The sequence below is a fragment of the Malaclemys terrapin genome, chromosome 9 (genome assembly GCF_027887155.1).
Source record: "Malaclemys terrapin pileata isolate rMalTer1 chromosome 9, rMalTer1.hap1, whole genome shotgun sequence".
NCBI classification, from domain to species: Eukaryota; Metazoa; Chordata; order Testudines; family Emydidae; genus Malaclemys; species Malaclemys terrapin.
The window spans coordinates 63,746,604-63,768,241 of record NC_071513.1 but is presented as its reverse complement, the minus strand read 5'-3'; the positions used below and the strand labels follow the sequence as shown (position 1 = coordinate 63,768,241).

At 43.9% G+C, this 21,638-nt stretch overlaps 1 protein-coding gene across 6 annotated transcripts in view; it reads left to right on the top strand.

The window, feature by feature from the left end:
* Nucleotides 1-964: 964 nt before the first annotated feature.
* PER2 (period circadian regulator 2) overlaps nt 965-21,638 on the top strand; it is an 83,398-nt gene continuing 62,724 nt past the window's right edge. For 3 of the 6 annotated variants that reach the window (XM_054039270.1, XM_054039263.1, XM_054039265.1), the window contains exon 1: nt 965-1,107. The gene's annotated coding sequence lies outside the window, so the exon portion shown is untranslated. Of the gene's footprint in view, nt 1,108-1,220; nt 1,430-19,048; nt 19,067-21,638 lie in introns of those variants that run through there. The other 3 variants (XM_054039267.1, XM_054039266.1, XM_054039269.1) reach the window with 3 other exon arrangements.

The following is a 21,638-nucleotide window of genomic DNA, read 5'->3' as shown; positions in this document are numbered from 1 at the left end:
AGCTGTTATAAAGAAACTGGCACTCAATTGTTCTCCATGTTCAGGAAGGGTAGGACTAGAAATAATTAGGGTAAACAAAGAAGATTTAGGTTAGATATTTCTAACTATAAGGGTAGTTAAGCAGTGGAATTGGTTTCCAAGGTAAACTGTAGAATCACTGTCATTAGAGGATTTTAAGATCAGGTTGGAAAACCCTTGTCAGGGATCATCTAGGATGGTGTACCTGATCCCACCTCACTGCAGGGGGCTGGACTAGATGACCTCTCCAGGTCCCTTCCAGGTCTACATTTCTATGATTTAAAGGTCTCAACTAGGATGGGGCTAGGCCCAGTACAAGCTGGGAAAGGGCAGCCTCAAGGTAAGCGAACATGCAGGTGCTACTCCACGGTAGGAACAGCGGACTGACTAGGTCAACCCCGGGGGGGGGGGGGGGGGAGGGGCTGGTCACCTCCTGGTTTACTTCAAGATAAAGAGTCCGACATACATTAAAATGTCGAGTCTACGCTGAGTTTTTTCCTGGGGATCACTCATGCCAGCCCAAAGTAAAACCCATCCTGATCCAGGGCCGCCCAGAGGATTCAGGGGGCCTAGGGGAAAGCAATTTCAGGGGCCCCTTCCATAAAAAAAAGTTACAATACTATAGAATTTTTTCACTTCAAGGTCCCAGAAGCAAAGACACGGTTTTCATCTCCAGGCCAAAAGACCAAAAACATCAAGACACTTGATCACGGCCTTGGATAGACCAGGAGACTACCTACACTTGACCAGAGCTCCTATTCTCGTGGGGACCCCTGCGGGGCCCGGGGCAAATTGCCCCATTTGCCCCCCCCCAACCCCCGGCGGCCCTGTCCTGAGCGGTGCCCACCACTGAGGCAGCCGTTGGGATGGGGGCAGCAGCCGTTTGCCCCGCCCCTCAGGGCTGCCCATGCAGAGCCCCGCCCCTTGTGACGCACGCTTTGATTCCGTCCCGTCTGCCCTCGGCACTCGTTGACGTCAGCCACAGTTTGAGGGAGAGCGAAGTCTCGCTGCGCTTCTAGCCGTGATGCAACCGCTGTCCTAGTCAGCCGTTGCGGACGCTGGTAGTAGCCTGCCGAGCCCAGTGGAGGGGTGAGTATTTTTTGGCCTGCGGCAGACAGTCGCTCCGGAATGGGGGGGGGGTTGTTGCCCCGAAAACAGCCGTGGCGGCTTCTGGAAACATGGTGTCACACGTGAGGCTTATGTAAAATGAACGATGTCTGCCGGAGCCAATGGGATGGCGGGTGGCCCCTGCCGCTTGCAGAGGCGGCGCCTCCCGGGCCAATGGGCGGCGCGGGGAGGTGTCTCAGTCACGTTGCTGAGTGTATGAAGTTGGTGCTGTGCTGGGTGAGCGGGGTTGTGAGGAGCCAGGGCGCCTGGTGAGTGAGGGACGGCGGGTCCCCCTCCCCGTTAGGTAACTGTGCCCGGGGACTAGGGGGAATATCCCGTTCCCTGCGCCTGAGGGGGGCGGGGCGAGTGCGGGCGGGCGGCTCTGTCGGGGGGGGGTGCGGTACGGACTTGGGGGGCGGCTGCACCCCGGCCCCGAGCGCAGGGAGCCCCCTGCTCTGTTTGAGCGTGGGTGGGTGGGTGGGCGAGGGGAGTCGGGGCGAGCGGATTGCGGTTCGGGGGCTGGGCGAGGGCGGTTATGGGATTGGGAGCAAGCGGATCGGGGGTGCTGGGGGCTGGGTGGGTTATGGGGGCTGGGCTGGGTGAATGAGAGGAGCGGGGGATGTGCGCTGCTTGAGGGGAGAGTGGGCAGGTGAGTTTGCAGTGGGAGGATGTATGTTAGTGTGCACCTAAGGGGGTGTGCGTTGTCTGTGCAGAGAGGTGTGTACTGAATGTTCCTATTTCCCTGTGACGTATGGCTCTTATCTAGTTCCTCTCCCATGGTAAGTGGATAGTAATGGCCCTGGCACTGCAGTGAGGCTAAGGCTAGGTCTACGCTACTTGGGGGGGGCTTCTACCTAAGATGTGCAATTTCAGCTACGTGAATAGCGTAGCTGAAGTTGCGTATTTTAGGTCGACTTACTTGGCTGTGAGGACAGCGGCGAGTCGACCGCTGCCATTCTGCCGTTGACTCCGCTTCTGCCTCTTGCCGCGGTGGATTTCCATAGTCGACGGCAGAGCGATCAGGGATCGATTTTTATCGCATCTTCACTAGGTGCGATAAGTCGATCCCCAATAGATCGATTGCTACCCACCGATCCTCCCTGCGCTTTGAGAGGTGAGCTCCCAGCTAGGCTGTGGCACTGCAGGTAGTTCTAATCCTTCCAGTCTGGCATTAGGAGGCAAGATGATGGGACAGAGTAATTGTTTAATCACATTTAGGGCTTCACTTGCACTTAAACTGATGGTAAATCTGACCTTAAAATCTAGTTGTTGCTGACTTTCTTTGTAACTCTGCTGTGTCCTGTTAAGTGTGTTATACTGGATTCTACTTTTCTGGTAGGAGTATTGTACAATATTGTAGCTGAGTTGTATGTTGTAGGGGTCATGCATATATGTTAATGATCATAGAATGCTTTTAAACATGCATAAAACTAAATATTTGATAAATATCAATTCAGAATGCAAATTCTAAAGTCAGATAGAATTTAACTTGCGTGCTGTTAAATTTTCAGTGTATGCATGCAAATCTCTACTTGTTAAAATGTGAAGATAAAAGATTGTACTAGCTAGCTGAATCTCTACTACAGAATTAAATAAACCATAAATGAGGCAAGCAAGATGCTTTGTCTTGTGTTGCTTTCTATGCATGTTAGCAAACTGTCTCAAAGCTATAAGCTGTTATTACTTACCTTACATGCACGTAAACTGTCTTTGTAAAACCATTCTAACTGCCAAGCTCCGCTTAATGTAACTATATGGACAAAACTTATTAATTTCTTTTAATAACATTTAATAATTGGCTATTAGTAATACACTGAATAAATTATCATTTGAGAGAATTTAGCTACAATGTGTTCCTGCCAACAACAGGATCTCTAAAAGATGGCTTTATGGCAGTGGTTTTCAAAAACATTTTCTGGGGACCCAGTTGAAGAAAATTGTTGATGTCCACTACCCAACGGAGCTGGGGATGAGAAGTTTGGGGTGTAGGAGGAGCTCAGGACTGGGGCAGAGGGTTGGGGTGCAGGAGTGAGGGCTGTGGGATGGAGCCAGTAATGAGCGGTTCAGGGAGTCGGAGGGGGCTCTGGGCTGAGGCAGGAGGGGGGGTCAGGGTTCTGGGCTGGGTGTGCAGGCTGTGAAATGGGGCTGGGGATGAGAGGTTTGGGGTTCAGGAGGGGCTCTGGGTTTAGCGGGGCTCACGGCTGGGGCAGGGGGTTGCGGTGTGGGAGGGGGTCAGAGTTCTGGGCTGGGGTGCAGGCTCTGGGGTGGGGCTGGAGTTTGGGGTGCAGGAAGGGGTTCCAGGTTTGGGGGTGCTCAGGGCAGGGGATTGGGGTGTGGACTTACTTCCGGTGGCTCCCGGGGTGCTGCGGGGGTATGAAGGCACACTTCCCTCCTGTCTTGGTACTGCGGACCGCGCTGCACCCCGGAAGTGGACAGCAGCAGGTTGGCTCCTAGGTGGAGGCGCGTGACTCTTGCCGCTCTTCTCCCCCTGCCTGCCAGTTTGGAGCCAGTGCTCAGGGCAGGGGCAGCGCGCGGAGCCCCGTGGCTCCCTTGTCTAGAGGCCGGACCCACTGCTGGCCGCTTCCGGGGCGCAGCGTGCTGTTGAAACAGGTAGACGCTAGCCTGCCTTAGTTGGCCAGAACCGCCGAAGGAACTTTTAATGTCCTGGTCGGTGGTGGTGACCAGAGCGACCCAGTGCCTGACATGTTGCGACCAAATACTGGATCGCAACCTGAAGTTTGAAAAACTCTGCTTTATGGTATATTCTAACTTGGAAACCAAAGCAGATTATTTGAGACTTTATTAACTGTTTTCAGTTGAGAGACTAGATTATCAGGATTTTAAAGGACTATATTTTTTAATTGTCTTAAGACCTGTGCTATAAAAGTGACTTTCTAAAATAGATATGTAAAGGTCTAAGCTCCACAACCTTACATATTTAATATCTTGATTATTTTTCATTAAAAATAATACAAATTTACACTATACTAATATTGTTATTGTTTAGTAGATTACATAGGAAAATAGAAAATATATTTTAATACTTTCCCTGTTATCTGTGTGGGCCTTTCATATAGCAACTAAGGAAAGAACATAAAGAAAAACCATACCAATGATTCTAAAATCAAATTTGGCATGGAATCAGGAGTAGTACCTGAGGCTGTTAAATACATTTTTAAAAACTGACAAGATTTCAATTTTCAAGGTTCCTTTAGCCATCGAGACTGTTTACATATGACATACCTGTTTAGGTAACATTTCTCAGTACTACTAGTATCTCTGGGAATTGGCTTCTGTCTCTCAGGGATGATGAAAATAAATCCAGAAGATGCTAATATGATGGTGGTTGCCATCTGAGCATTTACTGACATATCCAAATCCTTACTATCTATATGTGTAGCAGCCGTACTAAGGCTTAATACATGGCATAAGTGTCAAACTAACATCCTGTTCCTGCCAAGACTTACCCATGTGCTAAATTTTAGGCACTCAGGCCCTGATGTTGCACCATTACAGATTTTTTTTTTTTTTTTTTTTTTCCCAGCCTGGCTATGGAATGTGGCAGGCATGGCCAAACCATGGCTCGTGAGCCACATCAGCTCTTTTACAGTTAAAGTGTGGCTCGTGGGGCTCCCTCTACTGCCACCTCCATTCTCTGCCTACCAGACTGCAGGGGTGAGAAGTTTGGGGGATTGAGGTTAGGGCTTCCGCCAGAGATGACTGGTGCCTGCTGATTGGGGGGGGGAGAGGGAGGCACACAATTTAAAGGTTTGTCTTCCTCCCCCCCCCCATCTTGAGTCATGCCCCCCTAGGCACACCCTCCCTCTTACCCTCAGCGGCCCCTCCCTGCAATTCCCAGAGTTTAGTTAGTTTCACTTGGGGAAGCATCAACAAAAGCAGTGGCTATCCCTGCAGCTTCCACCTCTTTTCCGCTTCCTCTCCCCATAGCTGCACTTACCAGTTTGCTGGATCCAGCAGCTGCTTTGCAGGGAGGGGGCCTGGTGGCACCATGTGACTGAGTGGGGCCAACAAACACTGGCAAAAATCTGGGGGTCCTGTGACCCCCACGTGTTTCTCCCCCCCCACCCCCACATAAGTCACCTCTGGCTTCTGCCCAGCAGGGAGGGGGGAGCTCAGGGCTTCAGCCCACAGGATGCACCTGCCAGGGCTCAGGGCTTCAGCAGAAGTGGGGCTGAAGCCCTGAGCCCCTGGAGGCACTCCCTGTAGGTGTTGTATGTGGCTCAGAGGGTCAGTAAATTTGGCCGTCCCTGGAATATGTCTAACAGCCTGTCTGCCTTATGGTGTGTTGTGGCAAAGGGCTTGGTTACAGATGGATTTGTAGTGTAGGTGAACCTCACAGGAAAATTATGTACTAGTTTCAAAGAGAAGGCTTGAGTCTTCTACCGCTACTAGTATATCTTTTTATTTTTTTTAACCACCATTGTGTTGTAATGACATATGTCAAGTGACCTTGAGCCACTAACACATTTACAGTAGTTGAAGCACTTTGAGTGGATTACCATTGTTTAAAAAAATTCCTATGCTTATAACTGTGCAAGCAGCGTATATTAAAGATAATTTTGTAAGTGCTAAAGAGCTAGGTATTTATGATCTTTTCTTTTTAAACATACGTATCATTCAGTATGATTCTTCCTGTTTATGAATAGCTGCTGTCTCTGCTGAAATCTGTAAACTAATTTTTCATCACTCTATATTTATTTATTTATTTGGGTTATTCAGGCCACTTTATTGTTTTCTCTATAGATCTAGAATTATTTTTATCTGCAAGAAAATAAAGGCTGAAGTTAACGAGAAACTTCAGAATACCACACAAATACTGCAGTACAGTGTTTTAAAAAGAATACATAAATAAAAATCTAGAGATGATAGTGGTGCAGGACTGAACACCACTGCAGGTTACAGTAACATTTGGAAACTGAGTATTTTTGACAATGTTCGCTATTTATTTGGATGGAAACATTTGTCCTAAACTCTTGAAAGGAAAAATTGTCATCAATATTGAATTAAGAATTTCTGTTGTGAAATTCAATGTATTCTATGACATTAGGCTCTTTTATTTGAGGTGTGGGTCAGGGTTTTGCAGGCTATGAGGTAGGGAAACTTTGGTTTTGTAGACTGCATTCCTTTGTGTAGAAAACTATTGTTTTTGTTATTGCTGTTTCTTAGTGGGATTATATCTTTATCTCTGGAATGGTGTCTAGTTGAAATCAAAATAAATATAATCAGTGAACTACTTGATCTGGGAGAGGTTCGTTCCAGCCTGAAAAACTATCCTTGTCCCCTTTGTATTGCCGCAAGAATAAGTTCTACGGGGAGAGAGTATATTTTATAGTGTTAGTGCATCTCCTAGCACAATGCCTCTTATCTGTAAATCCTCACTGGGCTTTTTGGGTGGTACTAATAAAACTATGTGAATTTTTAGGAGAAACTAGTTTCGGACCTAGTCTGGGAACCTCATCTTTTTTTATATTGATAAGTTTTCCTCTGCATGAGATTGTATCCTATTAAGTAGACTGAGAATTTGGTATTTGAGTTCCTGGCTAAATACAAATAGACAAGAAGCGGGGAGCGTAAATGCTGAGAATATGAGCTGGCTTTTTTCTCTGGTTTCTGATGTCCAGGAAAAATGTTAATCCTTGATAGCCTAGGCTGACACAGAGTTGAAAAGAAATTACATTTGTGTTATTTTCCTTATTCCTTAAATAATCTTTTAGCAGTGTAAAAGGGGTTTTGTGCTTTTGTAAAGCTCCTTTTGTCTATTAGTAATTCATCTGAATTGACAGTAGTTTCACTGTACTCATAATTGGCCATTTTAAAAGGGAACAGCATGTTCCATTTAATGCATTGTGTAATACTGGACAAAGCTTCTTTACCCGGAAATGCTTGGTTACCTAGCAATTATGATACATAACAGCTGTTTTATTACTATGTATTAAAGTTTTGTGCCTACAAGTTTTATGAATCCATTCTGAGTGTCTGTAGGTTACCAAGATTTCCAATTGGGTTCTGTGGTGGAGTGCTTAGGATCATTTCTACATCTGCCTTTTATTTCTTTTCTCATTCTATCCTTTCTTTTTCTTACCGCCTTTTCTTTGCCATTCTTAGGCCATGTCTATGTGAACAAGTTTACAGCAGCATAGCTGTATTGATGCAGCTGTGCTGCTGTAAGATAGCTTGTGTAGTTGCTCTATGCCGATTGGGGAAAGCCCTACCGTCAACCTAATTAAACAACTTCCAACTAGCGTCGCCGACATAGTGCTATTTACACTGGCGCTTCTGTTCGTGTAACTTATATTGCTTAGAGGGGTGGTTTTTTCCACATCCCTGAGCGACATAAGTTATTCCGACAAAAGTACTAGTGTAGAGTTAGGTCAAGCCTCTTCTGGTCTATTCCTTCCCTCTCTTTCCCCCCTTTCCCCTTTCTGGAGTCCTGCAGCGTGTAAAGCGTTTTTTTTTATTACTCGTTTTCCTCTGGCTACAGTAAAGCTCTTTACACAATCTACTGAAAAAAGAAAATTTAGTAGGCTCATGTAATCTTATAAATTTTCCTTACTTGCTAGCTATTTGTAGAGTGCTGTGGCTGCTGTTGACATTGTACCAGACTACATTGTGCTCTTAAACTGACATAAGGACTGGATGAATACATTGATTGGGCCAATAGTGTGAAGTCCATGTACTACTTAGTCTAAATACATAATTATTCAGTTTATAAAATCGGTATTTATTCACTTTGTTTCAGGAGTTCATTTTGTCAAGGGTTACTTAAGTAGCATGATTCATTGACTGACGACAGTCACCAGGAATCAGGTGTCCTTTACATGCTAAAAATCCTTATGCAAGCATTGTGGATGTATATTATACATTTTGGTTTAAAAATAATTTGTTGTTAAATTACTTTTGTTACTAGTAATATGAGAAGTCAGGTTCTTCAAGTATGCATTGCTGTGGATCTGTAGGTGTGTGTATATGCCCCAGGCATTCAAGCTTGGAATCTTTTGCATAGCTGACTTTCAGAAACCAGTTTCCCCTGCTTCCAGGAGGTTTGGGTGGAGATGGTAGCTAACAAATGGGTGCTAAACATTCTTTTCTTGTCTTCTACCTGCCCCCCTCTGCTCCTCTCTTCTTCTGCAACCCATCTCACAAGAGCCTTTTTACAAAAAGTGGCCTCTTTGTTCCACCTGGGAGCCATAGAAAATGTTCTTCAAGAATACAGGGGCAAGAGTTTCTTCTTCCATTATTTCTTCATTCTGAAGAAGGGGGATCTTCATCCTACACAAAAATTGAGATATTTCCCTATCCTAACCATGGCATTTTCCTACTCTCTGTTGCTGGGAAAATTCTTGCATGGGTCATATTGAATAGACTTAACACCTATCTTGTGGAAACCATTCTCTCCCAAGTTTCAGTATAGATAGATATCCATCTGGATGGGGCACTGTAGACATGATCGCAGCCCATAAGCTTCAGGAAAATTGCCAAGAGCAAAACCATGGTCTTTACATGGTATTTTTTGACTCCGCTAAAGATTTAGACTCTGTGAATCATGAGGGACTCTAGAAATGCATCCTGCAAAGGTGTTTTTTCTTCTTTTTATTTTTAATTTTTGGTCATTCAGGCCTTCCATGATGTGGTGCTGTCCAGAGTTGTGGAAAATGGCAAGATATCAGACCCATTTCTGGTCACCTGTGTCACTGAACAAGGTTGTGTGTTGGCTGCCATGCTCTCTTCCATCTTTTTTTTTTTTTCCCAGCTGTGCTTATAGATGCATTTCATGCCATTGACTGAGGAGAATGTATCCACTTCTGCACTGATAAGAAGTTGTTCAGTCTGCAACACTTGCATTGCAACTTCTTGCATTGGTCTGACCTCGCATATGTGTTTACCTGTAGTGTTTACTGACTCCTCATACATCAATGTGAGACTCCATCAGACTTGAGGAGAGTGAACAAATGGCTCCACAGCCTTGGCTTCAAGATGGTAGTGCTTGCCTCCATCACTTCAGACTCAGGATTGGCTTGTGACTTGCAATTTGCATTCCACATTGCCATCCATCAAGCCTGAAGAAGTACCCCTTACTTATGGAATGGCTTAATGATTATCAGTAACGCTGCAATTCTGTTACAGAGGTCGCGGAAGTCACGGGGCCAGCTGCTCGGGCAACCCACGGCCCGCCTCACCGGTCACTGCTGGAGTGGCCCTGGAGCCTGCTGCTGCTAGAATAAAATCGAGATATTGAGAAAAAAATTAATCAAGGAACCAAAGGACATGAAGAGAAGAAATTCTTTAACTGCCTATCCACCAATGCTAGGAGCTTGGATAACAAACAGTTGTTCACTTATGAGCATAAATTTGATCTAGTTGGTATTACTGAAATTGATGGTTGATTACCTTATAGAAATGCTAAAATCAATGGCTATAACCAATTTAGAAAGACTTCATCTTCACTGTAGAGGATGTGGTGGACATACCCACCCTTTTTGGGTGACACATCTGAAGTACTGTCCCACACTGATGTGTCCGTAGAAGAGGTTTTAGAACAAATAGATAAATTAAACAGTAATAAGTAAGCAGGACCAGGTGGTATTCACCCAAGAGTTCTCAATGAACTCAAATGCAGAACTACTAAGTGTATTGTGTAATGGATTGCTGAAGCAAGTCTCTGTATCAGATGATTGGGAGGTAGCTAATGTAATGCCAAGCTTTAAAAAGGGTTCCAGAGGTGATCCTGGTCATTACAGGCCCATGAGCCTTACTGCACTACTGGGCAAATAGAATCAGATGCTTAGATGACCATGTTATGTTGGAGAAGAGTCAATGTGACTTTTCTTAAGGGAAATCATGCCTCACCAATCTATTAACATTCTTTGTGTGTCCCCACAAGCATGCGGATAAGGGTGATCAAGGCAATATAGTGTACTTGAATTTTTAGAAAGATTTTAACAAGCTCCTTCACCAAAGGCTCTTAAGCAAAATAAGCAGTCATGGGACAAGAGGGAAAGTCCTCTCATGGATCAGTAACTGATTATTCCTACCCTTTGTTTCTTATCTTTTAAGTAGTTTCCACAATGGAGGTGGGGGGGTAAAAAGCAGAGTCTCCCAAGCATTTCTGTTCGGACCTGTGGTTTTCAATATATGTATTAATAATTTGGAAAACTGGGTGAACTAGTGAAGTGGTAAAGTTTGAAGATAATACAAAATTATTCAAGATGGTTACGTCCAAAGCAACAAAATGGCATATGAAATTCAACATTTGATGAGTGCAAAGTAATGGGCGTTGGAGCGGAGGGGTTACCTTAAAAAGGATATGTGGAACTGGAAAAGGTTCAGAGACATGTAACCAAAATGATCAGGGGTATGGAATGGTGTCTGAATGAGGAGAAATGAAAAAGACTCGGGCTTTTCAGCTTAGAAAAGAGATGGCTAAAGAGGGATACGATAGAGGCCTATAAAATCGTGAAAGAATGTGGAAAAAGTGAATAGAGAAGTGTTCTTTATCCTCTTCCACAATACAAAACCGGGATCACCTGATGAAATTAATAGGCAGCAGGTTTAATAGAAACAACACGCAATTAGCCTATGGAATACATTCCCATGGAGTGTTATTGTCAAAAGTATAACAATTCTTTTTTTGAACCCAATACATTCATGGAGGATAGGCCCATCAGGGGCTATTGGCCAAGATGGTCAGGGATGCAACCACATACTTGGGGTGATCCTAAATCTCTGACTGCCAGAAACTGGGAGGAGAAGACAGGGCTGGATCACTCCACCTGCTTTGTTCTGTTTACACTCCTTAAGCTCTGGTACTGGCCGTTGTTGGAGACAGGATACTGGGCTAGGTGGACCATTGGTCTGACCCAGTGTGGCGGTTCTTATGCCCTTAAAAGGGGAGGAGGAGTGGCACCCCATGTTTAAAAAATGGCATTTCCGTTCTTGGCCCTCTGCTGTTTAACCCTTTTATCAATGACCTGGAAGAAGACACAAGCTTATCACTAACAAAGTTCTTAGATGACACACAATTGGGGAAGTGGTAAATAATGAGGACATGTCACTAATACAGAGCGATCTGGATTGCCTGGTAAGCTGGGCACAGGCAAACAATACGCATTTTAACATGGGTAAATGTATACACCTAGGAACAATGAATGTAGTCTATATTTACACAATGAAGGATGCTATCCTGGGAAGCAATGACTCTGAAAATTTTTTTGGAGGTCATGATGGATAATCAGCTGAACATGAGCTCTCAGTTTGATGCTGTGGCCAAAAGGACTTATGCGATCCTTGGATGCATAAACAGGAATCCATAAGTAGGATTAGAAAGGTTATTTTACCTCTTTATTTTCAACTGGTGGGGCTGCTGCTGGAACACCATGTCCAGTTCTGGTGTCCACAATTCAAGAGGGATATTGATAGATTGGAGAGGTTTCAAAGACTAGGATTAGTGATTAAAGGATTAGAAAACATGTCTTAAAGTGATAACTCAGGGAGTTCAGTCTATTTACTTTAACAAAGAGAGGGTTAAAGGGTGACTTGATCAGTTTATAAGTAGTATTAAATATTTGTTCCCTATGTAGATAGTCTAGCAGAGAAATGTATAACATGATCCAATGACTGTAAGTTGAATCTAGACAAATTCGGATTTGAAATAAGGCATACATTTTTAACAGTGAAGGTCACTGACCATTGGAACAATTTATCAAGTGGTTTAATTCTCCTCACTGACCATTTTAAAATCAAGATTAGATGTTTTTTCTAAAAATGTGCTCTAGGGTGATTGATTTTTTTGTTTTCTTCAGGAAAGGTCTGTGGCCTGTGTTGTGCAGGAGGTCATACTAGATGATCACCATGGTCCCCTCTGACCTATGAATAACCTCACCCTGAATAAAAATAAATGAATGAACAAAAATGCAGTTTTGACTTAAATGTGAGCTTAAATGATTTATAGTGGTGGTGGCGGGGGGGAGATACAAAATCTATTGAATATGAGTAACCTTAGAGTTACAAGTATAGCCTAATGTTTGTGGGTGAGGGAATATAATTTAGGGCATGGCTACACTTGCGAGTTAGAGCGCATTAAAGCAACCTCATGTGCTCTAACTCATGACGCGTCCACGCTGGCAAGGCACGTAGAGCACCCCGACTCTGCAGCTAGAGCACTCCTGGTACTCCACCTTGGTGAGTGGAATAACGTTTGATGTTCCCCCACTGGAGCACTGCAGCGCAAGTGTGGATGCCCTGGTCTGTTAATGTGCTCTGATCGGTCTCCAGAAATGTCCCACAATGCCTGTTCTAGCCACTCTGGTCATCACTTTGAACTCTGCTGCCCTGCCTTCAGGTGACCAACTGTCAGACCTGCCCTTTAAATTCTTTCACATCGCGGTAATCGGCCTCAGTGATCTCTTCAAAGGTCTCATCCAGGAGTTGGGCAATGCGCTTGCACAGGTTTCTTGGGAGAGCCACTGTGGTCCTTGTCCCTGTCAGGCTAACATGTCCACGCCACAGTGCTGTGAGGGGCGGGGGGATCATTGCTGCACACAGGCAAGCTGCATCTGGGTTAGGGCGGAAGCTGCATTGCAGTAGAAGACCTTCCATTGCTTACAAGGTCACCCTCAACAGCAAGGTATCTTCCAGGATGAACTCCTGTGGAAAATATGGGGACAGTGTTCAGTATAGGGGGCCCCTGCAGCTGTTGGTTCTCCCCAAGGCACAGAAACCCAGAGGACAGTATGGCCATGAAACAGTCCCCCTTGCCCCTGTGTTTACTCACCATTTTGGGCTCCTGTGGTTTATGTGCGCTTGCTTTGGGACAGGCAAATTACGATCCTTACCCACTGCACTCAACCCCTGTCACCATGCATTATAGCCATCCTAAGTGCAGCACTAACTGTATAGCACTCCAGACAGGAAGGTTGAGTATAACAGGACATATGCAAATGTGAGATTGTACTGTTCCCCGCCCCACCCCCTTACTCTTTCTGTTTCCCAAGCAGTTGTCTCTTTTCAATACATAGATTTTCTTTTCAATAAATGGATTTTTTGGCTTTGAAAACGTTCTTTATTATTGCATAAAGTAAAAGATACCTTAGCCCAGGAAAGCAACAGGCACTGCAAGTCAGCATAGCAAACACCGATTCCTACTGACATTGGAACCACTGCACTTCTCTCCCATGCAGGGCTCCAGACATTACTGGTGGCTTTCAGCCTCAAATTGCTCCCTCAAGGGATCCCTAATCTTTGCAGCCCTGCGCTTGTCCCCTCTAATAGCCCTGCTCTCTGGCTGTTCAAATTCAACCTCCATGTGTTGAACCTCCGAGTTCCATGCCTGAGTGAATCTTTCACCCTTCCCTTCCCAAATGTTATGGAGGTACAGCACGTGGATATAACCGCAGGGATGTGGTCATCGGCCAGGTCCAGTTTCCCATACAGAGAGTACCAGTGGCCCTTTAAATGGGCAAAAGCACACTCCACAATCATTCTGCACTGGCTCAGCCTGTTGTTGAAATGTTCCTTCCTGCTGTCAAGGCTCCCTGTTTAGGGTTTCATGAGCCATGGCATTAAAGTGTAAGTGGGGTCTCCAAGGATCACAATGGGCATTTCGACTTCCCCTACGGTGATCTTGTCTGGGGCGGAAAAAGTCCTGGCTTGCAGCTGCCTGAACAGGCCAGTGTTTGGAAAGATGCGTGCGTCGTGAACCTTTCCGGGCCAGCCTGCATTAATGTCAGTGAAACTCCCCCAGTGATTCACAAGTGCCTGGAGAACCAATCCGATTAATGTACTCGGAGGCTAGGTGGGCTGGTGCCAGAATTGGAATATGCGTCCCATCTATCACCCCTCCACAGTTAGGGAAACCCATTTGTGCAAAGCCAGCCACAATGTCATGCACGTTACACAGAGTCACAGTTCTTGTGAGCAGGATGCAATTAGTGGCCCTGCAAACTTGCATCAACGTGATTCCAATGGTTGATTTTCCCACTCCAAACTGGTTAGTGACCGATTGGTAGCTGTCTGGAGTTGCCAGCTTCCAGATTGCAATAACCACCCGCTTCTTCACCGTCAGGGCAGCTCTCAATCTCATGTCCTTGCGCTGCAGGATGGGGGCAAACTCCTCTCACAGTCCCATGAAAGTGGCTTTTCTCATCCAGAAGTTCTGCAGCCACTGCTCATCATCCCAGACTTGCAGGATGATGTGATCCCACCACTCAATGCTTGTTTCCCGAGCCCAAACACGCCGTTCCACGGTGGTGAGCATGTCCGTGAATGCCACAAGCATTCTCGTGTTGTATGCATTACTTGAGTTGATATCATCTTGAGTCCTCACTGTCAGTTTGGATCTTAAGGAGTAACTTGATGGCCAAACATGACGTGCTGGAGAGACTCGTCAGCATATTCCTCAGCAGTTTGGGTTCCATTCCCGCAGACTGAAAAGGAAGACAGCGCGCGCAGTAGACAAAACATTGAAAGATGGTGCCAAATGTGGACGGAAGCACAGGGATTGCTGGGATGCGAACCGATGCATCACGGGGCATTGGGACAGGACCCAGAATGCCCCCCTTCCCACAAGCCACAGTGCCAGAATGGGAAGAGGTGGTCTGTGGGATAGCTGCCCATAATGCACTGCTCCCAATGCCGCTGCAAGTGTCGCAAATGTGGCCACGCCAGTGCGCTTGCAGCTGTCTGTGTGGGCAGACTGCAGCGCTTTCCCTACTGCGGTCTACAAAGGCTGGTTTAACTCAATGTGCTCTACATTTGCAAGTGTAGCCATGCCCTTAGTCTCCACATATGTCCCATGCAACCTTTGGCCTATGTGGAAATGTGCCTGTGAACAGGCTGCAACAAACTTGTCAGTCATGGGCAAACTTCTCTGTGCAATGCTATTCCTAAGAGAAGAAAGGGAACAAAGGAAAATGTTGAATATGGTGGTGGTGACTCGGATCTAAACCTATTGGGAAAGGGGAATAGGAAGGCTCACGAGAGAGAGAGAGAGAGAGAGAGAGAGCTATTGGAGGGTTTTGGGAAGCCTTGAATAATTCAGACCTGTTGTGGAGGTGAGCAGTCATGGTGGAGAGGAGCAAGAGAATGGTGCTAAATCTGTGAGAGGGGTGGGATAAGCTCTGCTTATGGTTGGCTAAGGGAGGGAACATGGTCCTACAGGATGACTAAGGATGAAGTGAAGCAGTGGGAATAACGAGGTGATGTGGGGAGGTGGAAGTCAAACTGTGCTTCAGATGGATTAGGTGTTTCAGGATCATAGATAACTCAGGTGGTGAGGTTTGGACTCAAGGACTCAGCTGAGGTTTGAGGCCTCCTGCTCCCTTCAGTTCCACCAGAACATAGTTGAAGGAACTTTACATTCCCATTCTACTGTCCTGACAGCAGCATGCTGATAGTGAGTGGCTTCTGCTGAGACCTCCTCTTTCATGGTCGTAGATCACGTTTCCCAAGAACGGCTTTTGCAGTTGTGAATGCACAGCCATGTGTCTTAGCAAGGTGCTAGTAATGGCCACAATGGGCTCCCAACGTTATATATGTACTGAGTACTTTTACCCCCATTGGATCACAGTATTTAGCTGAATACAGTGCAAAAGTTATCTGAAATGTTTTTCTCTTGCAAAGACTATATAGTTTAGGGTTCTGTGTTTGTCTTGCAAGAGTTGACTATTTATCAAACACATGTAGAGTAAGAAATGCAACTTTTTGCTATGCTTCAGGTGTTTGATCTCAATTTTTATTCTAGGAATACAGATTCGTTAACTTGGATTTTGGCAGGTAAGGAGTTGCATAAATGCTTTTGAAATAGGTTTTTCTAACATATATATTTAAATCTCTCTGTGTGTGTCCTGTTGATTTAGGGTCTAAAAACAGGTGTGAGGCTTTTTTGGCTTTTTCAAATTTACAGAGGAAAACAGATTAGTAACTTCATGTACTGTTTAAGAAAACAATACTGTAGTTTTATTTTCAGATTTCAGTTGTAGCTTAGCTAAGAAATTTTCCCCATTTCCTCTGGTTTCATCTTTGAATCATTAATACATAATGAATATAACTGCTCTCTAACTTTACAATTCATGTTTTTTGTCATGTATGACTAGGCTTTTATTCCACTAATTAAATGGACTTATTAAATAAGTAGGATTTTAAAGTCCTTTTCTATAGTTTATTTATAAAACTATGTTGGGTTTGTTGTTTTTGCAGGAGAGTATTAACTACAGTTTCAGACCTTGATTTGGAAAGATCATAATTAGCACATTCATTAAGGTGAGTGTCTTACTTATGCTCTCCCCCAAGAAATGATCTGAAGTGTGTACATTCTGCTTTCTTGCTTACTCTGAATTTATATTGCGTGTGTGTGTGTGTGTGTTGTTGGTTTGGAGCTGTTATTTATATGTAAAGCTTTTTGACAAATAGGAACTACAGAACACAGAGAGTGAGGTAAAAGTCATGAAACACATGGAAATGAGCTGACTTCTGTTTCCTTTTTAGAAAGTGGAAGCCCTCTAGTGTTGCAGAAAAATCCAGCACATGGTATTAGATGTATCTTGCTATGCAATAAAGTGATTTTCGGTTTTATTTCCAATATTTTGGGTGGTTCTTTCAGATGTTTTAAGGAATTCTAATGCCAAAGGTGATTCTGGAAATAGCAAATGTAGATGCTAATTTGCATCAGAGTCTATGGGATTGTGGCTCAGGAGAAAATGGGCACAACTCTTCTCCTAAGGCTTAATGTTACAGGGGATAGTATGCCTTTTTTTGGTCCGATTCTAGTTTCTAGTCACGCCAGTACTAGTTTGTATGTGGATTGTCTATGCCTAAATAGTCTTTGACACACAGAGATTTCAAAATACTGCAGCCTTCCCTATACTGAGAACTGTTTGATCATGAAAAGGTTACTTTAAGTACAATATTTTTAGTTTATCTGTGAATAGTCCGGTGATGCCTATGTAATGTATAAATCAAAATAATATAGATGCTTACTGAGTTAATACTATCCTAGATAGGAAATTAGAACTGAATTATAAATAGGGCTTCTGATTTTCAGGCTTTTTCATTTTTGGAAGTTTATTTTTTGGCATTTTTTCAGTTTTATGCAGATATCCAATATGAGGGTGGGGGGAGGTCTTTTTGTATATACCCCTAGTACTGTTTCAAGCACCACTATGTTAAAGTGAACTAACAAGTCTTTAGTGTATATCGGCAGGATTCACGTATACTAATTAATGAGCAGCATGTTAATGCGCTTTAGAAATTGCATACCCATAGTCTGCATTACTGCCGCATGTAGACAGGGCCTTAAATACAAGCCAGGAAGCAGAGACGTTGCCTATATATAGGGCCCTACCAAATTCACGGTTGATTTTGGTTAATTACACGGTCATAGGATTTTTAAAAATCGTAAATTTCAGTTTCAGATACTTAAATATGAAATTTTAAGTATCTGAAAATTGCGGTATTGCCACCCTTACTTCTCTGCTGTTTCTGATCGTAGCACTGCCTTCAGAACTGGGCGACCAGAGATTAGCGGCTGCTGGCTGGGCGCCTGACTCTGAAGGAGCACCGCTGCCAAAAGCAGTGCAGAAGTGAGGGTGGCATCATATGGGGGGGTCCTCACTTTTTGAGGGGGCAGGGATGGCCGTATAGGTGAGTGACTGCCCAAGGTTCTATGGTTTAGGGTGGGGAGAGGTTCCATGGTCATCTCCCCTCCACACACACACACACACACACACAACCAGCCCAAGACACCTTTAACTCCCGAGCACTGGGGTACTGGGCCCACAGCCAGGGGAGGGGCAAGGCTGGGGACACCCTAGCCGAGGGTTCCTATCGTACGTCGGGATCTAGCTGCTGGTCCTGGACGGACTGGTGAGTTATGGGACTTCCACCTCCAGGAACCTCCCCCGGCTGCAGGAACCTCTGCAGCTGCTGACTGGGAGCCCAGTTCTGAAGGCAGTGCCGCTGCCAGCAGCAGTGCAAAAATAAGGATGGCATGGTATGGTATTGCTACTTTTACTGCTGCAGCGCTGCCTTCAGAGCTGGGCTCTCAGCCAGCAATCGTTGCTTTCCAGCCGCCCAGCTCTGAAGGCAGCGCAGAAGTAAAGGTGGAAATACTGCGATCCCCCGCACACACAATAGCTTTGAGACCCCCCCATACAACCTTTTATTGATGTTTGTTTGTTAAAATCTGAAATCAGAAGCCTTAATAAACAACCAAAGCTGAGTTATTTATCAATCGCTTTATTTTCCTCTAAAAAGTAGGAAAACATGACTTCAGAAGATGAAAGCTTAGTGCAAAAGGAAAAAACTATACTTTGATAAGGCTCCGTTGTACATTTCGGAGAGGGCAGTTCCTTATAGATCTGTTCAAGGAGAATTTTCCATATGTAAGAAGTTAACAAACAGGCAAACAAGGTTGATGTTGCAGGGCCGGGATGTATGTGAGGAAACAAGAGTTACTGGTCGCAGGGTTCTGAAAGACGTAGAAGATGAGGGCAAGTTTGAAGATGATGCAGTGAATAAGAGAAGATAGTGGAGAGCTTCAAATAAGGGGTGATGTGGTCAGGGCAATAAGCAAGGAAGATGATCTTAGAAGCTTCATTTTATGTAGGCTGGAGAGGGACAATGTATTAGAGAGGCTGGAAGGGAGGAGGTTCCTGTACAAGAGTTTTGGCTAGTTCTATAACATTGCTGAGGATATAGAATCAGAATTCTAAGTATTTTGGTGGTAATTAAAGAGGCTTATGGTATTCATCAGTCATATCACATACATACCTAAATATCCTTCTGATCATTGATCTTCATCTATTGCTACAAAAACCTTAACTTGTTAAGTTTTTAAAGCTGACAGTTTACTATTCTGTTTTTAATACTACAGGTGTGACTTCTGTTTCCTTTAAAAGGGGGATTTGACTTGGATCCTTTGATACAGGTGTGTCACCTAAAGCAGGTTGTTGGCTGTTCTCTAATATTTGAAGACTTCCTATTTTATGTTGTGTACAATATACGTAACTCAATCTCAAAAGAAATTATTTAATTGATCTGAATGTTCTCTTTAGCTCAACTTTCCTCTCGTACTGATGGAACTAGATTTCCTCTCATAGAAAAGCTCTTCTTAGGGTGCCATATTTGAATGCTTTAATTTCCTCTTCTCAGCCACAATTTGAAGCAGAAGACATTCTCTTTTTGGGGGAGCAATTAGCCAAATCCCATCATGCTAAATGAGAACCACTTAAGTGTTTCTTTTAATCACTGGAATTTGTTATTCATATTTAATTTTCATGGTATTTTTAATTTAAACAAGAAAACTTCTGAAGATGCATTCTCTATGTAATTTAAGATGCTGTACATACCTTGTATGGTTTTATTTCAAGGTATAGCTGGAAACTACCTTTTCAATTTCAGATAAATCTCTTTGACATAGACTTGGCTGCTCAGGTCAGTTAAACACTGAGCAAAAGGCATGTATTGGACCATTAAAAGGTAATAACTTTAAAAAAACAAATAACAAAAAAACTTTTCCCAAACATGAGTACAAGGAAGTCTGTATTACCCCACTACAATCTACTTCACAGTCCCATCTTCAGTGAAACAGTTGATCTTGAAACAGAATCTTATTTTTAATTGAGTTTAATTGAGAATTCCATGATTCATAGCAGGTTGTTAAACCAAATGCTGAATACATCATTCATGGAGAGAATAGCAAGTCCTTGTGGCTCATTTTCAAATATCTCAATTAGTGAAGATAGAAATTAATTTCCATAGCCCAAATACTGTTTGGAGGGAGATAGTAGGGAAAGGACACTGTCACCTACAATAAATGTGAAAACTGGGAAAGACTATGTATGAGAATTCCTTAATTATTGTTGGAAATGCAGCCACATTTCCAGGTCATAAGTGTAAAATTTTCAGATGTGCAAATAGCTCTGGCTAAGAGTTGGTTCTAAAGTTTTATTGTCAAAGGGACCGGATTTATTATGGAAAACTTGGGGCCAGTTTCTGCATCATGAAAATATACAATAGGGGAGGCCAAACATTGATGGAATTAATCTGTTCACAAGATTACCTGCTATGTAACAGATAACTATAAGACATTCTAAACTACTTTTTGGTAAAATCATTAATATTATACTTAAAAAAAATTCTGTCGTCTCTCAGAACCAAAAAAAAAAAAGGCCTCATCCTGTATTCCTTGCATATCCAAAACTCACATTGACTCATGTCACATGTTGCAGAATTGAACATTGTGAATAAGTATTTTTCTTAGAAGTCTGGCCAGCATTGTAGAGTACTTTAACAAACAATAGCTGTAAAGACACAGCATTTTATGATGAGACTTACTAACATATGCTGTTTTCCAATATATTTAATGAAAGGTTCTAGTGCTAGTCCTTTTTTTTTTTTTTTTTTTTTTTTTGTAACCCATTAGTCTTGGGTATTCAAATGCAATTTTTTTTTTCAGTCTGAGTATTTTGAAAATGATTTAGATGTTTGTCGCATATAAAATACTGTTTGTTTGTTTTAATTTATTCTGCTACTCGTGTCTGCCATATACTGATTATACTTTCCAACGTAGCTGGATGTTTTGGGTTCAACAGGAAATTCGGCAATCCCCCACCTCCCCAAGTTTCACACAATCTAGAACAGGGATGGCCAGCCTGAGAAGGACCCAGAATTTACCAATGTACATTGCCAAAGAGCCACAGTAATACATCAGCAGCCCTGCATCAGTTTCCCCTCTCTCCCAGCGCCTCCCACCCACCGGCAGCCTCGCCGATCAGGACCTCCCTCTATCTCCCCCACCTCCTGATCAGTTGTTTCGTGGCATGCAGGAGGCTCTGGGAGGGGGGAGGAGCGAGGGCACAGCAAACTCAGGGGTGGGGAAAGGAAGAGGTGGAGTGGGGGCTGGGCCTGTGGCAGAGCTAGGGGTTGAGCAGTGAGCACTGGCACATTGGAAAGCTGGCACCTGTAGCTTCAGCCCTGGAGTTGGTGCCTATACAAGTAGCCGCATATTGACTTCTGAAGAGCCGCATGTTGCTCCGGAGCCACAGGTTGGCCACCCCGATCTACAGTCTTACTTTCCCCAAGATGTGCTGAATTGGATTTTAATGTACACCAAACCAGGACTTGAAAAACCCTCTTGCTAATGGGAAGCTTTTACTGATGAACATGAAGGCTTAAGACATCAGTTCCTGTAGAATTTAACCTTTCCTTTAAAACAACAAAAGACGTTAATGCCCCATATGGTTATAAAGATAACCTTTCAAAAGGGATTGAAAGCTAAAGAATGGGTATTGACTTTGTCAATAGACAGCCTAAGAAGCAAAAGCACTGGGTCTGCCTATGTGTACACTACACAGCTTTTTAGTAACATGGCTGTGTTGCTACAGCCATGCCACTAAAAGACACGCAGTGTAGCCGCTGTTTGTTGGCTCTCCTACTGACAAAAACTTTCACCTCCAACAAGCAGCGTTGGCAGCAGGAGAGGGCTTCTGCTGACAAAG